At 50.0% G+C, this 13082-nt stretch overlaps 7 non-coding genes across 7 annotated transcripts; 4 read left to right on the top strand and 3 right to left on the bottom strand.

The window, feature by feature from the left end:
- The first annotated feature begins 2281 nt into the window (after positions 1-2281).
- Positions 2282-2355, top strand: trnam-cau (transfer RNA methionine (anticodon CAU)). Its single transcript has one exon. It is a non-coding gene; the product is annotated as a tRNA-Met (tRNA).
- A 2103-nt stretch (positions 2356-4458) lies between these two features.
- On the bottom strand, positions 4459-4541 carry trnal-cag (transfer RNA leucine (anticodon CAG)). Its single transcript has one exon. It is a non-coding gene; the product is annotated as a tRNA-Leu (tRNA).
- A 96-nt stretch (positions 4542-4637) lies between these two features.
- Positions 4638-4711, top strand: trnam-cau (transfer RNA methionine (anticodon CAU)). Its single transcript has one exon. It is a non-coding gene; the product is annotated as a tRNA-Met (tRNA).
- A 1205-nt stretch (positions 4712-5916) lies between these two features.
- Positions 5917-5999, bottom strand: trnal-cag (transfer RNA leucine (anticodon CAG)). The gene has a single exon. It is a non-coding gene; the product is annotated as a tRNA-Leu (tRNA).
- Positions 6000-8451: 2452 nt separating this feature from the next.
- trnam-cau (transfer RNA methionine (anticodon CAU)) lies at positions 8452-8525 on the top strand. Its single transcript has one exon. It is a non-coding gene; the product is annotated as a tRNA-Met (tRNA).
- Positions 8526-10807: 2282 nt separating this feature from the next.
- Positions 10808-10881, top strand: trnam-cau (transfer RNA methionine (anticodon CAU)). The gene has a single exon. It is a non-coding gene; the product is annotated as a tRNA-Met (tRNA).
- A 2103-nt stretch (positions 10882-12984) lies between these two features.
- On the bottom strand, positions 12985-13067 carry trnal-cag (transfer RNA leucine (anticodon CAG)). The gene has a single exon. It is a non-coding gene; the product is annotated as a tRNA-Leu (tRNA).
- Positions 13068-13082: the final 15 nt, after the last annotated feature.

Below are 13082 nucleotides of genomic sequence, written 5' to 3'. Positions count from 1 at the left end.
GGTGGTTCTTTTTTTCTGATAACTGAGAGAGCTTAGACCAGGGGTGTCAAACTAAATTCCTTTAGGGCCCGAGCCCTGTAGAGTGTTGTTCCAACCCTTCTCAAACACACAAGGCATGTAGTTTTCAAATGAGCCTGAAGGGCATGATTAGTTGGATCAGGTGTGTTCTATCAGGCTTGAATCTAAACTCTGCAGGTCTCCGGCCTTCCAGGGACTGAGTTTGACACCCGTGGCTTAGAAAGAAAGAGTGAGGTTCTCTGTCCCCTTTCGTGTGGGTTTCCCTGTGTCTCCTGGGGGCAAAAGGCCACAGCTCCTCTTCAGGGCAGGTGAAATGATGCTTTGTGGAAAACTGTGAGGTTCCAGGTAAATTCCCTGAATCTCATCCAGCGACATTGCGTGTAGGCCCGTGCAATCCTTTTATTTACAGTGAAGTCAAAATTCTGCATGCATGCTGGCTAATGCTACATGAAGGCAGCAATAGCATCCCTCTCATATTCATGTAACACGTGGCCACGTCCTCCTGAGGTTTTGTGAAGTTTCAAAGGCCATATTGCTGCACTGGCCCGGTCCTGAAGATTTGCCTTGTACAACGTTCGGAAGATTAGACCCTTCCGATCAGAGCAGGCCACACAACTCCTTGTCCAAGCTCTTTGTTTTCTCCAGACTGGACTACTGCTATGCTCCCTTGGCGGGTCTTCCGGCACGTACTATCAAGCCTCTGCAACTGATCCAGGATGCAGCAGCGAGACTGGTCTTCAACGAGCCAAAGAAAGCCCACGTCACACCTCTCTTCATAATTTTGCACTGGCTACCAATAGCTGTTCGCATCAGATTCAAGGTACTGATGTTTGCCTACAAGATAACCACTGGCTCTGCAGCAATATACCTAAAGTCGCTGGTGCAGACCTACGCTTGCTTTCTGCAAGTGAACGATGCCTCGTGGTGCCATCCCAAAGAGGCACAAAATCACTCTCAAGGACCTTTTCCTGGACTGTTCCCAGCTGGTGGATCGGCCTGCCTATCTAAATTCGAGCAGCGGAGGCTTTAACCCTTTTCAAAAAGTGTCTAAAAACTCATCCTTGTCTTCAACGCCTGCCCAATTAATACTAGCATTTGCCTAATGCGTCGTTTTTTGGAAAGAAAGAGTGAGGTTCTCTGTCCCCTTTCGTGTGGGTTTCCCTGTGTCTCCTGGGGGCAAAAGGCCACAGCTCCTCTTCAGGGCAGGTGAAATGATGCTTTGTGGAAAACTGTGAGGTTCCAGGTAAATTCCCTGAATCTCATCCAGCGACATTGCGTGTAGGCCCGTGCTATCCTTTTATTTACAGTGAAGTCAAAATTCTGCATGCATGCTGGCTAATGCTACATGAAGGCAGCAATAGCATCCCTCTCATATGCATGTAACACGTGGCCACGTCCTCCTGAGGTTTTGTGAAGTTTCAAAGGCCATATTGCTGCACTGGCCCGGTCCTGAAGATTTGCCTTGTACAACGTTCGGAAGATTAGACCCTTCCGATCAGAGCAGGCCACACAACTCCTTGTCCAAGCTCTTTGTTTTCTCCAGACTGGACTACTGCTATGCTCCCTTGGCGGGTCTTCCGGCACGTACTATCAAGCCTCTGCAACTGATCCAGGATGCAGCAGCGAGACTGGTCTTCAACGAGCCAAAGAAAGCCCACGTCACACCTCTCTTCATAATTTTGCACTGGCTACCAATAGCTTTTCGCATCAGATTCAAGGTACTGATGTTTGCCTACAAGATAACCACTGGCTCTGCAGCAATATACCTAAAGTCGCTGGTGCAGACCTACGCTTGCTTTCTGCAAGTGAACGATGCCTCGTGGTGCCATCCCAAAGAGGCACAAAATCACTCTCAAGGACCTTTTCCTGGACTGTTCCCAGCTGGTGGATCGGCCTGCCTATCTCAATTCGAGCAGCGGAGGCTTTAACCCTTTTCAAAAAGTGTCTAAAAACTCATCCTTGTCTTCAACGCCTGCCCAATTAATACTAGCATTTGCCTAATGCGTCGTTTTGTCAAAGTTAACGCCCTGCTGGCCCAACGTAGCAGAAGACTGAAGTCTCTGTCTGCAGCCAAAGGATAGGTCTGTCAGAACTGGGATTCAAACCCACGCCTCAAGGAGAGACTGCGACCTGAACGCAGCGCCTTAGACCGCTCGGCCATCCTGACACCCTTGCCTGGCTAGAGATGGCCTGTTCGAGCCGCACCTGAAACCAGGGACCTAGAAGCTACTTTTTCTCTGTTCGGGCCCCCTTTAGCCCACGGGCCTCGTTGGCGCAGTTAGGCAGCGCGTCAGTCTCATAATCTGAAGGTCGTGAGTTCGAGCCTCACACGGGGCAGGGTGGTTCTTTTTTTCTGATAACTGAGAGAGCTTAGACCAGGGGTGTCAAACTAAATTCCTTTAGGGCCCGAGCCCTGTAGAGTGTTGTTCCAACCCTTCTCAAACACACAAGGCATGTAGTTTTCAAATGAGCCTGAAGGGCATGATTAGTTGGATCAGGTGTGTTCTATCAGGCTTGAATCTAAACTCTGCAGGTCTCCGGCCTTCCAGGGACTGAGTTTGACACCCGTGGCTTAGAAAGAAAGAGTGAGGTTCTCTGTCCCCTTTCGTGTGGGTTTCCCTGTGTCTCCTGGGGGCAAAAGGCCACAGCTCCTCTTCAGGGCAGGTGAAATGATGCTTTGTGGAAAACTGTGAGGTTCCAGGTAAATTCCCTGAATCTCATCCAGCGACATTGCGTGTAGGCCCGTGCAATCCTTTTATTTACAGTGAAGTCAAAATTCTGCATGCATGCTGGCTAATGCTACATGAAGGCAGCAATAGCATCCCTCTCATATTCATGTAACACGTGGCCACGTCCTCCTGAGGTTTTGTGAAGTTTCAAAGGCCATATTGCTGCACGGGCCCGGTCCTGAAGATTTGCCTTGTACAACGTTCGGAAGATTAGACCCTTCCGATCAGAGCAGGCCACACAACTCCTTGTCCAAGCTCTTTGTTTTCTCCAGACTGGACTACTGCTATGCTCCCTTGGCGGGTCTTCCGGCACGTACTATCAAGCCTCTGCAACTGATCCAGGATGCAGCAGCGAGACTGGTCTTCAACGAGCCAAAGAAAGCCCACGTCACACCTCTCTTCATAATTTTGCACTGGCTACCAATAGCTGTTCGCATCAGATTCAAGGTACTGATGTTTGCCTACAAGATAACCACTGGCTCTGCAGCAATATACCTAAAGTCGCTGGTGCAGACCTACGCTTGCTTTCTGCAAGTGAACGATGCCTCGTGGTGCCATCCCAAAGAGGCACAAAATCACTCTCAAGGACCTTTTCCTGGACTGTTCCCAGCTGGTGGATCGGCCTGCCTATCTCAATTCGAGCAGCGGAGGCTTTAACCCTTTTCAAAAAGTGTCTAAAAACTCATCCTTGTCTTCAACGCCTGCCCAATTAATACTAGCATTTGCCTAATGCGTCGTTTTTTGGAAAGAAAGAGTGAGGTTCTCTGTCCCCTTTCGTGTGGGTTTCCCTGTGTCTCCTGGGGGCAAAAGGCCACAGCTCCTCTTCAGGGCAGGTGAAATGATGCTTTGTGGAAAACTGTGAGGTTCCAGGTAAATTCCCTGAATCTCATCCAGCGACATTGCGTGTAGGCCCGTGCAATCCTTTTATTTACAGTGAAGTCAAAATTCTGCATGCATGCTGGCTAATGCTACATGAAGGCAGCAATAGCATCCCTCTCATATTCATGTAACACGTGGCCACGTCCTCCTGAGGTTTTGTGAAGTTTCAAAGGCCATATTGCTGCACTGGCCCGGTCCTGAAGATTTGCCTTGTACAACGTTCGGAAGATTAGACCCTTCCGATCAGAGCAGGCCACACAACTCCTTGTCCAAGCTCTTTGTTTTCTCCAGACTGGACTACTGCTATGCTCCCTTGGCGGGTCTTCCGGCACGTACTATCAAGCCTCTGCAACTGATCCAGGATGCAGCAGCGAGACTGGTCTTCAACGAGCCAAAGAAAGCCCACGTCACACCTCTCTTCATAATTTTGCACTGGCTTCCAATAGCTGTTCGCATCAGATTCAAGGTACTGATGTTTGCCTACAAGATAACCACTGGCTCTGCAGCAATATACCTAAAGTCGATGGTGCAGACCTACGCTTGCTTTCTGCAAGTGAACGATGCCTCGTGGTGCCATCCCAAAGAGGCACAAAATCACTCTCAAGGACCTTTTCCTGGACTGTTCCCAGCTGGTGGATCGGCCTGCCTATCTCAATTCGAGCAGCGGAGGCTTTAACCCTTTTCAAAAAGTGTCTAAAAACTCATCCTTGTCTTCAACGCCTGCCCAATTAATACTAGCATTTGCCTAATGCGTCGTTTTGTCAAAGTTAACGCCCTGCTGGCCCAACGTAGCAGAAGACTGAAGTCTCTGTCTGCAGCCAAAGGATAGGTCTGTCAGAAGTGGGATTCGAACCCACGCCTCCAGGGGAGACTGCGACCTGAACGCAGCGCCTTAGACCGCTCGGCCATCCTGACACCCTTGCCTGGCTAGAGATGGCCTGTTCGAGCCGCACCTGAAACCAGGGACCTAGAAGCTACTTTTTCTCTGTTCGGGCCCCCTTTAGCCCACGGGCCTCGTTGGCGCAGTTAGGCAGCGCGTCAGTCTCATAATCTGAAGGTCGTGAGTTCGAGCCTCACACGGGGCAGGGTGGTTCTTTTTTTCTGATAACTGAGAGAGCTTAGACCAGGGGTGTCAAACTAAATTCCTTTAGGGCCCGAGCCCTGTAGAGTGTTGTTCCAACCCTTCTCAAACACACAAGGCATGTAGTTTTCAAATGAGCCTGAATGGCATGATTAGTTGGATCAGGTGTGTTCTATCAGGCTTGAATCTAAACTCTGCAGGTCTCCGGCCTTCCAGGGACTGAGTTTGACACCCGTGGCTTAGAAAGAAAGAGTGAGGTTCTCTGTCCCCTTTCGTGTGGGTTTCCCTGTGTCTCCTGGGGGCAAAAGGCCACAGCTCCTCTTCAGGGCAGGTGAAATGATGCTTTGTGGAAAACTGTGAGGTTCCAGGTAAATTCCCTGAATCTCATCCAGCGACATTGCGTGTAGGCCCGTGCAATCCTTTTATTTACAGTGAAGTCAAAATTCTGCATGCATGCTGGCTAATGCTACATGAAGGCAGCAATAGCATCCCTCTCATATGCATGTAACACGTGGCCACATCCTCCTGAGGTTTTGTGAAGTTTCAAAGGCCATATTGCTGCACTGGCCCGGTCCTGAAGATTTGCCTTGTACAACGTTCGGAAGATTAGACCCTTCCGATCAGAGCAGGCCACACAACTCCTTGTCCAAGCTCTTTGTTTTCTCCAGACTGGACTACTGCTATGCTCCCTTGGCGGGTCTTCCGGCACGTACTATCAAGCCTCTGCAACTGATCCAGGATGCAGCAGCGAGACTGGTCTTCAACGAGCCAAAGAAAGCCCACGTCACACCTCTCTTCATAATTTTGCACTGGCTACCAATAGCTGTTCCCATCAGATTCAAGGTACTGATGTTTGCCTACAAGATAACCACTGGCTCTGCAGCAATATACCTAAAGTCGCTGGTGCAGACCTACGCTTGCTTTCTGCAAGTGAACGATGCCTCGTGGTGCCATCCCAAAGAGGCACAAAATCACTCTCAAGGACCTTTTCCTGGACTGTTCCCAGCTGGTGGATCGGCCTGCCTATCTCAATTCGAGCAGCGGAGGCTTTAACCCTTTTCAAAAAGTGTCTAAAAACTCATCCTTGTCTTCAACGCCTGCCCAATTAATACTAGCATTTGCCTAATGCGTCGTTTTGTCAAAGTTAACGCCCTGCTGGCCCAACGTAGCAGAAGACTGAAGTCTCTGTCTGCAGCCAAAGGATAGGTCTGTCAGAAGTGGGATTCGAACCCACGCCTCCAGGGGAGACTGCGACCTGAACGCAGCGCCTTAGACCGCTCGGCCATCCTGACACCCTTGCCTGGCTAGAGATGGCCTGTTCGAGCCGCACCTGAAACCAGGGACCTAGAAGCTACTTTTTCTCTGTTCGGGCCCCATTTAGCCCACGGGCCTCGTTGGCGCAGTTAGGCAGCGCGTCAGTCTCATAATCTGAAGATCGTGAGTTCGAGCCTCACACGGGGCAGGGTGGTTCTTTTTTTCTGATAACTGAGAGAGCTTAGACCAGGGGTGTCAAACTAAATTCCTTTAGGGCCCGAGCCCTGTAGAGTGTTGTTCCAACCCTTCTCAAACACACAAGGCATGTAGTTTTCAAATGAGCCTGAAGGGCATGATTAGTTGGATCAGGTGTGTTCTATCAGGCTTGAATCTAAACTCTGCAGGTCTCCGGCCTTCCAGGGACTGAGTTTGACACCCGTGGCTTAGAAAGAAAGAGTGAGGTTCTCTGTCCCCTTTCGTGTGGGTTTCCCTGTGTCTCCTGGGGGCAAAAGGCCACAGCTCCTCTTCAGGGCAGGTGAAATGATGCTTTGTGGAAAACTGTGAGGTTCCAGGTAAATTCCCTGAATCTCATCCAGCGACATTGCGTGTAGGCCCGTGCAATCCTTTTATTTACAGTGAAGTCAAAATTCTGCATGCATGCTGGCTAATGCTACATGAAGGCAGCAATAGCATCCCTCTCATATTCATGTAACACGTGGCCACGTCCTCCTGAGGTTTTGTGAAGTTTCAAAGGCCATATTGCTGCACTGGCCCGGTCCTGAAGATTTGCCTTGTACAACGTTCGGAAGATTAGACCCTTCCGATCAGAGCAGGCCACACAACTCCTTGTCCAAGCTCTTTGTTTTCTCCAGACTGGACTACTGCTATGCTCCCTTGGCGGGTCTTCCGGCACGTACTATCAAGCCTCTGCAACTGATCCAGGATGCAGCAGCGAGACTGGTCTTCAACGAGCCAAAGAAAGCCCACGTCACACCTCTCTTCATAATTTTGCACTGGCTACCAATAGCTGTTCGCATCAGATTCAAGGTACTGATGTTTGCCTACAAGATAACCACTGGCTCTGCAGCAATATACCTAAAGTCGCTGGTGCAGACCTACGCTTGCTTTCTGCAAGTGAACGATGCCTCGTGGTGCCATCCCAAAGAGGCACAAAATCACTCTCAAGGACCTTTTCCTGGACTGTTCCCAGCTGGTGGATCGGCCTGCCTATCTAAATTCGAGCAGCGGAGGCTTTAACCCTTTTCAAAAAGTGTCTAAAAACTCATCCTTGTCTTCAACGCCTGCCCAATTAATACTAGCATTTGCCTAATGCGTCGTTTTTTGGAAAGAAAGAGTGAGGTTCTCTGTCCCCTTTCGTGTGGGTTTCCCTGTGTCTCCTGGGGGCAAAAGGCCACAGCTCCTCTTCAGGGCAGGTGAAATGATGCTTTGTGGAAAACTGTGAGGTTCCAGGTAAATTCCCTGAATCTCATCCAGCGACATTGCGTGTAGGCCCGTGCTATCCTTTTATTTACAGTGAAGTCAAAATTCTGCATGCATGCTGGCTAATGCTACATGAAGGCAGCAATAGCATCCCTCTCATATGCATGTAACACGTGGCCACGTCCTCCTGAGGTTTTGTGAAGTTTCAAAGGCCATATTGCTGCACTGGCCCGGTCCTGAAGATTTGCCTTGTACAACGTTCGGAAGATTAGACCCTTCCGATCAGAGCAGGCCACACAACTCCTTGTCCAAGCTCTTTGTTTTCTCCAGACTGGACTACTGCTATGCTCCCTTGGCGGGTCTTCCGGCACGTACTATCAAGCCTCTGCAACTGATCCAGGATGCAGCAGCGAGACTGGTCTTCAACGAGCCAAAGAAAGCCCACGTCACACCTCTCTTCATAATTTTGCACTGGCTACCAATAGCTTTTCGCATCAGATTCAAGGTACTGATGTTTGCCTACAAGATAACCACTGGCTCTGCAGCAATATACCTAAAGTCGCTGGTGCAGACCTACGCTTGCTTTCTGCAAGTGAACGATGCCTCGTGGTGCCATCCCAAAGAGGCACAAAATCACTCTCAAGGACCTTTTCCTGGACTGTTCCCAGCTGGTGGATCGGCCTGCCTATCTCAATTCGAGCAGCGGAGGCTTTAACCCTTTTCAAAAAGTGTCTAAAAACTCATCCTTGTCTTCAACGCCTGCCCAATTAATACTAGCATTTGCCTAATGCGTCGTTTTGTCAAAGTTAACGCCCTGCTGGCCCAACGTAGCAGAAGACTGAAGTCTCTGTCTGCAGCCAAAGGATAGGTCTGTCAGAACTGGGATTCAAACCCACGCCTCAAGGAGAGACTGCGACCTGAACGCAGCGCCTTAGACCGCTCGGCCATCCTGACACCCTTGCCTGGCTAGAGATGGCCTGTTCGAGCCGCACCTGAAACCAGGGACCTAGAAGCTACTTTTTCTCTGTTCGGGCCCCCTTTAGCCCACGGGCCTCGTTGGCGCAGTTAGGCAGCGCGTCAGTCTCATAATCTGAAGGTCGTGAGTTCGAGCCTCACACGGGGCAGGGTGGTTCTTTTTTTCTGATAACTGAGAGAGCTTAGACCAGGGGTGTCAAACTAAATTCCTTTAGGGCCCGAGCCCTGTAGAGTGTTGTTCCAACCCTTCTCAAACACACAAGGCATGTAGTTTTCAAATGAGCCTGAAGGGCATGATTAGTTGGATCAGGTGTGTTCTATCAGGCTTGAATCTAAACTCTGCAGGTCTCCGGCCTTCCAGGGACTGAGTTTGACACCCGTGGCTTAGAAAGAAAGAGTGAGGTTCTCTGTCCCCTTTCGTGTGGGTTTCCCTGTGTCTCCTGGGGGCAAAAGGCCACAGCTCCTCTTCAGGGCAGGTGAAATGATGCTTTGTGGAAAACTGTGAGGTTCCAGGTAAATTCCCTGAATCTCATCCAGCGACATTGCGTGTAGGCCCGTGCAATCCTTTTATTTACAGTGAAGTCAAAATTCTGCATGCATGCTGGCTAATGCTACATGAAGGCAGCAATAGCATCCCTCTCATATTCATGTAACACGTGGCCACGTCCTCCTGAGGTTTTGTGAAGTTTCAAAGGCCATATTGCTGCACGGGCCCGGTCCTGAAGATTTGCCTTGTACAACGTTCGGAAGATTAGACCCTTCCGATCAGAGCAGGCCACACAACTCCTTGTCCAAGCTCTTTGTTTTCTCCAGACTGGACTACTGCTATGCTCCCTTGGCGGGTCTTCCGGCACGTACTATCAAGCCTCTGCAACTGATCCAGGATGCAGCAGCGAGACTGGTCTTCAACGAGCCAAAGAAAGCCCACGTCACACCTCTCTTCATAATTTTGCACTGGCTACCAATAGCTGTTCGCATCAGATTCAAGGTACTGATGTTTGCCTACAAGATAACCACTGGCTCTGCAGCAATATACCTAAAGTCGCTGGTGCAGACCTACGCTTGCTTTCTGCAAGTGAACGATGCCTCGTGGTGCCATCCCAAAGAGGCACAAAATCACTCTCAAGGACCTTTTCCTGGACTGTTCCCAGCTGGTGGATCGGCCTGCCTATCTCAATTCGAGCAGCGGAGGCTTTAACCCTTTTCAAAAAGTGTCTAAAAACTCATCCTTGTCTTCAACGCCTGCCCAATTAATACTAGCATTTGCCTAATGCGTCGTTTTTTGGAAAGAAAGAGTGAGGTTCTCTGTCCCCTTTCGTGTGGGTTTCCCTGTGTCTCCTGGGGGCAAAAGGCCACAGCTCCTCTTCAGGGCAGGTGAAATGATGCTTTGTGGAAAACTGTGAGGTTCCAGGTAAATTCCCTGAATCTCATCCAGCGACATTGCGTGTAGGCCCGTGCTATCCTTTTATTTACAGTGAAGTCAAAATTCTGCATGCATGCTGGCTAATGCTACATGAAGGCAGCAATAGCATCCCTCTCATATGCATGTAACACGTGGCCACGTCCTCCTGAGGTTTTGTGAAGTTTCAAAGGCCATATTGCTGCACTGGCCCGGTCCTGAAGATTTGCCTTGTACAACGTTCGGAAGATTAGACCCTTCCGATCAGAGCAGGCCACACAACTCCTTGTCCAAGCTCTTTGTTTTCTCCAGACTGGACTACTGCTATGCTCCCTTGGCGGGTCTTCCGGCACGTACTATCAAGCCTCTGCAACTGATCCAGGATGCAGCAGCGAGACTGGTCTTCAACGAGCCAAAGAAAGCCCACGTCACACCTCTCTTCATAATTTTGCACTGGCTACCAATAGCTTTTCGCATCAGATTCAAGGTACTGATGTTTGCCTGCAAGATAACCACTGGCTCTGCAGCAATATACCTAAAGTCGCTGGTGCAGACCTACGCTTGCTTTCTGCAAGTGAACGATGCCTCGTGGTGCCATCCCAAAGAGGCACAAAATCACTCTCAAGGACCTTTTCCTGGACTGTTCCCAGCTGGTGGATCGGCCTGCCTATCTCAATTCGAGCAGCGGAGGCTTTAACCCTTTTCAAAAAGTGTCTAAAAACTCATCCTTGTCTTCAACGCCTGCCCAATTAATACTAGCATTTGCCTAATGCGTCGTTTTGTCAAAGTTAACGCCCTGCTGGCCCAACGTAGCAGAAGACTGAAGTCTCTGTCTGCAGCCAAAGGATAGGTCTGTCAGAACTGGGATTCAAACCCACGCCTCAAGGAGAGACTGCGACCTGAACGAAGCGCCTTAGACCGCTCGGCCATCCTGACACCCTTGCCTGGCTAGAGATGGCCTGTTCGAGCCGCACCTGAAACCAGGGACCTAGAAGCTACTTTTTCTCTGTTCGGGCCCCCTTTAGCCCACGGGCCTCGTTGGCGCAGTTAGGCAGCGCGTCAGTCTCATAATCTGAAGGTCGTGAGTTCGAGCCTCACACGGGGCAGGGTGGTTCTTTTTCTCTGATAACTGAGAGAGCTTAGACCAGGGGTGTCAAACTAAATTCCTTTAGGGCCCGAGCCCTGTAGAGTGTTGTTCCAACCCTTCTCAAACACACAAGGCATGTAGTTTTCAAATGAGCCTGAAGGGCATGATTAGTTGGATCAGGTGTGTTCTATCAGGCTTGAATCTAAACTCTGCAGGTCTCCGGCCTTCCAGGGACTGAGTTTGACACCCGTGGCTTAGAAAGAAAGAGTGAGGTTCTCTGTCCCCTTTCGTGTGGGTTTCCCTGTGTCTCCTGGGGGCAAAAGGCCACAGCTCCTCTTCAGGGCAGGTGAAATGATGCTTTGTGGAAAACTGTGAGGTTCCAGGTAAATTCCCTGAATCTCATCCAGCGACATTGCGTGTAGGCCCGTGCAATCCTTTTATTTACAGTGAAGTCAAAATTCTGCATGCATGCTGGCTAATGCTACATGAAGGCAGCAATAGCATCCCTCTCATATTCATGTAACACGTGGCCACGTCCTCCTGAGGTTTTGTGAAGTTTCAAAGGCCATATTGCTGCACTGGCCCGGTCCTGAAGATTTGCCTTGTACAACGTTCGGAAGATTAGACCCTTCCGATCAGAGCAGGCCACACAACTCCTTGTCCAAGCTCTTTGTTTTCTCCAGACTGGACTACTGCTATGCTCCCTTGGCGGGTCTTCCGGCACGTACTATCAAGCCTCTGCAACTGATCCAGGATGCAGCAGCGAGACTGGTCTTCAACGAGCCAAAGAAAGCCCACGTCACACCTCTCTTCATAATTTTGCACTGGCTACCAATAGCTGTTCGCATCAGATTCAAGGTACTGATGTTTGCCTACAAGATAACCACTGGCTCTGCAGCAATATACCTAAAGTCGCTGGTGCAGACCTACGCTTGCTTTCTGCAAGTGAACGATGCCTCGTGGTGCCATCCCAAAGAGGCACAAAATCACTCTCAAGGACCTTTTCCTGGACTGTTCCCAGCTGGTGGATCGGCCTGCCTATCTCAATTCGAGCAGCGGAGGCTTTAACCCTTTTCAAAAAGTGTCTAAAAACTCATCCTTGTCTTCAACGCCTGCCCAATTAATACTAGCATTTGCCTAATGCGTCGTTTTTTGGAAAGAAAGAGTGAGGTTCTCTGTCCCCTTTCGTGTGGGTTTCCCTGTGTCTCCTGGGGGCAAAAGGCCACAGCTCCTCTTCAGGGCAGGTGAAATGATGCTTTGTGGAAAACTGTGAGGTTCCAGGTAAATTCCCTGAATCTCATCCAGCGACATTGCGTGTAGGCCCGTGCAATCCTTTTATTTACAGTGAAATCAAAATTCTGCATGCATGCTGGCTAATGCTACATGAAGGCAGCAATAGCATCCCTCTCATATTCATGTAACACGTGGCCACGTCCTCCTGAGGTTTTGTGAAGTTTCAAAGGCCATATTGCTGCACTGGCCTGGTCCTGAAGATTTGCCTTGTACAACGTTCGGAAGATTAGACCCTTCCGATCAGAGCAGGCCACACAACTCCTTGTCCAAGCTCTTTGTTTTCTCCAGACTGGACTACTGCTATGCTCCCTTGGCGGGTCTTCCGGCACGTACTATCAAGCCTCTGCAACTGATCCAGGATGCAGCAGCGAGACTGGTCTTCAACGAGCCAAAGAAAGCCCACGTCACACCTCTCTTCATAATTTTGCACTGGCTACCAATAGCTGTTCGCATCAGATTCAAGGTACTGATGTTTGCCTACAAGATAACCACTGGCTCTGCAGCAATATACCTAAAGTCGCTGGTGCAGACCTACGCTTGCTTTCTGCAAGTGAACGATGCCTCGTGGTGCCATCCCAAAGAGGCACAAAATCACTCTCAAGGACCTTTTCCTGGACTGTTCCCAGCTGGTGGATCGGCCTGCCTATCTCAATTCGAGCAGCGGAGGCTTTAACCCTTTTCAAAAAGTGTCTAAAAACTCATCCTTGTCTTCAACGCCTGCCCAATTAATACTAGCATTTGCCTAATGCGTCGTTTTGTCAAAGTTAACGCCCTGCTGGCCCAACGTAGCAGAAGACTGAAGTCTCTGTCTGCAGCCAAAGGATAGGTCTGTCAGAAGTGGGATTCGAACCCACGCCTCCAGGGGAGACTGCGACCTGAACGCAGCGCCTTAGACCGCTCGGCCATCCTGACACCCTTGCCTGGCTA

Source organism: Carassius gibelio, chromosome A4 (assembly GCF_023724105.1).
Source record: "Carassius gibelio isolate Cgi1373 ecotype wild population from Czech Republic chromosome A4, carGib1.2-hapl.c, whole genome shotgun sequence".
Classification (NCBI taxonomy): Eukaryota; Metazoa; Chordata; class Actinopteri; order Cypriniformes; family Cyprinidae; genus Carassius; species Carassius gibelio.
The sequence above is the reverse complement of the archived record's forward strand: the minus strand, read 5'-3'. Positions and strand labels throughout refer to the sequence as shown.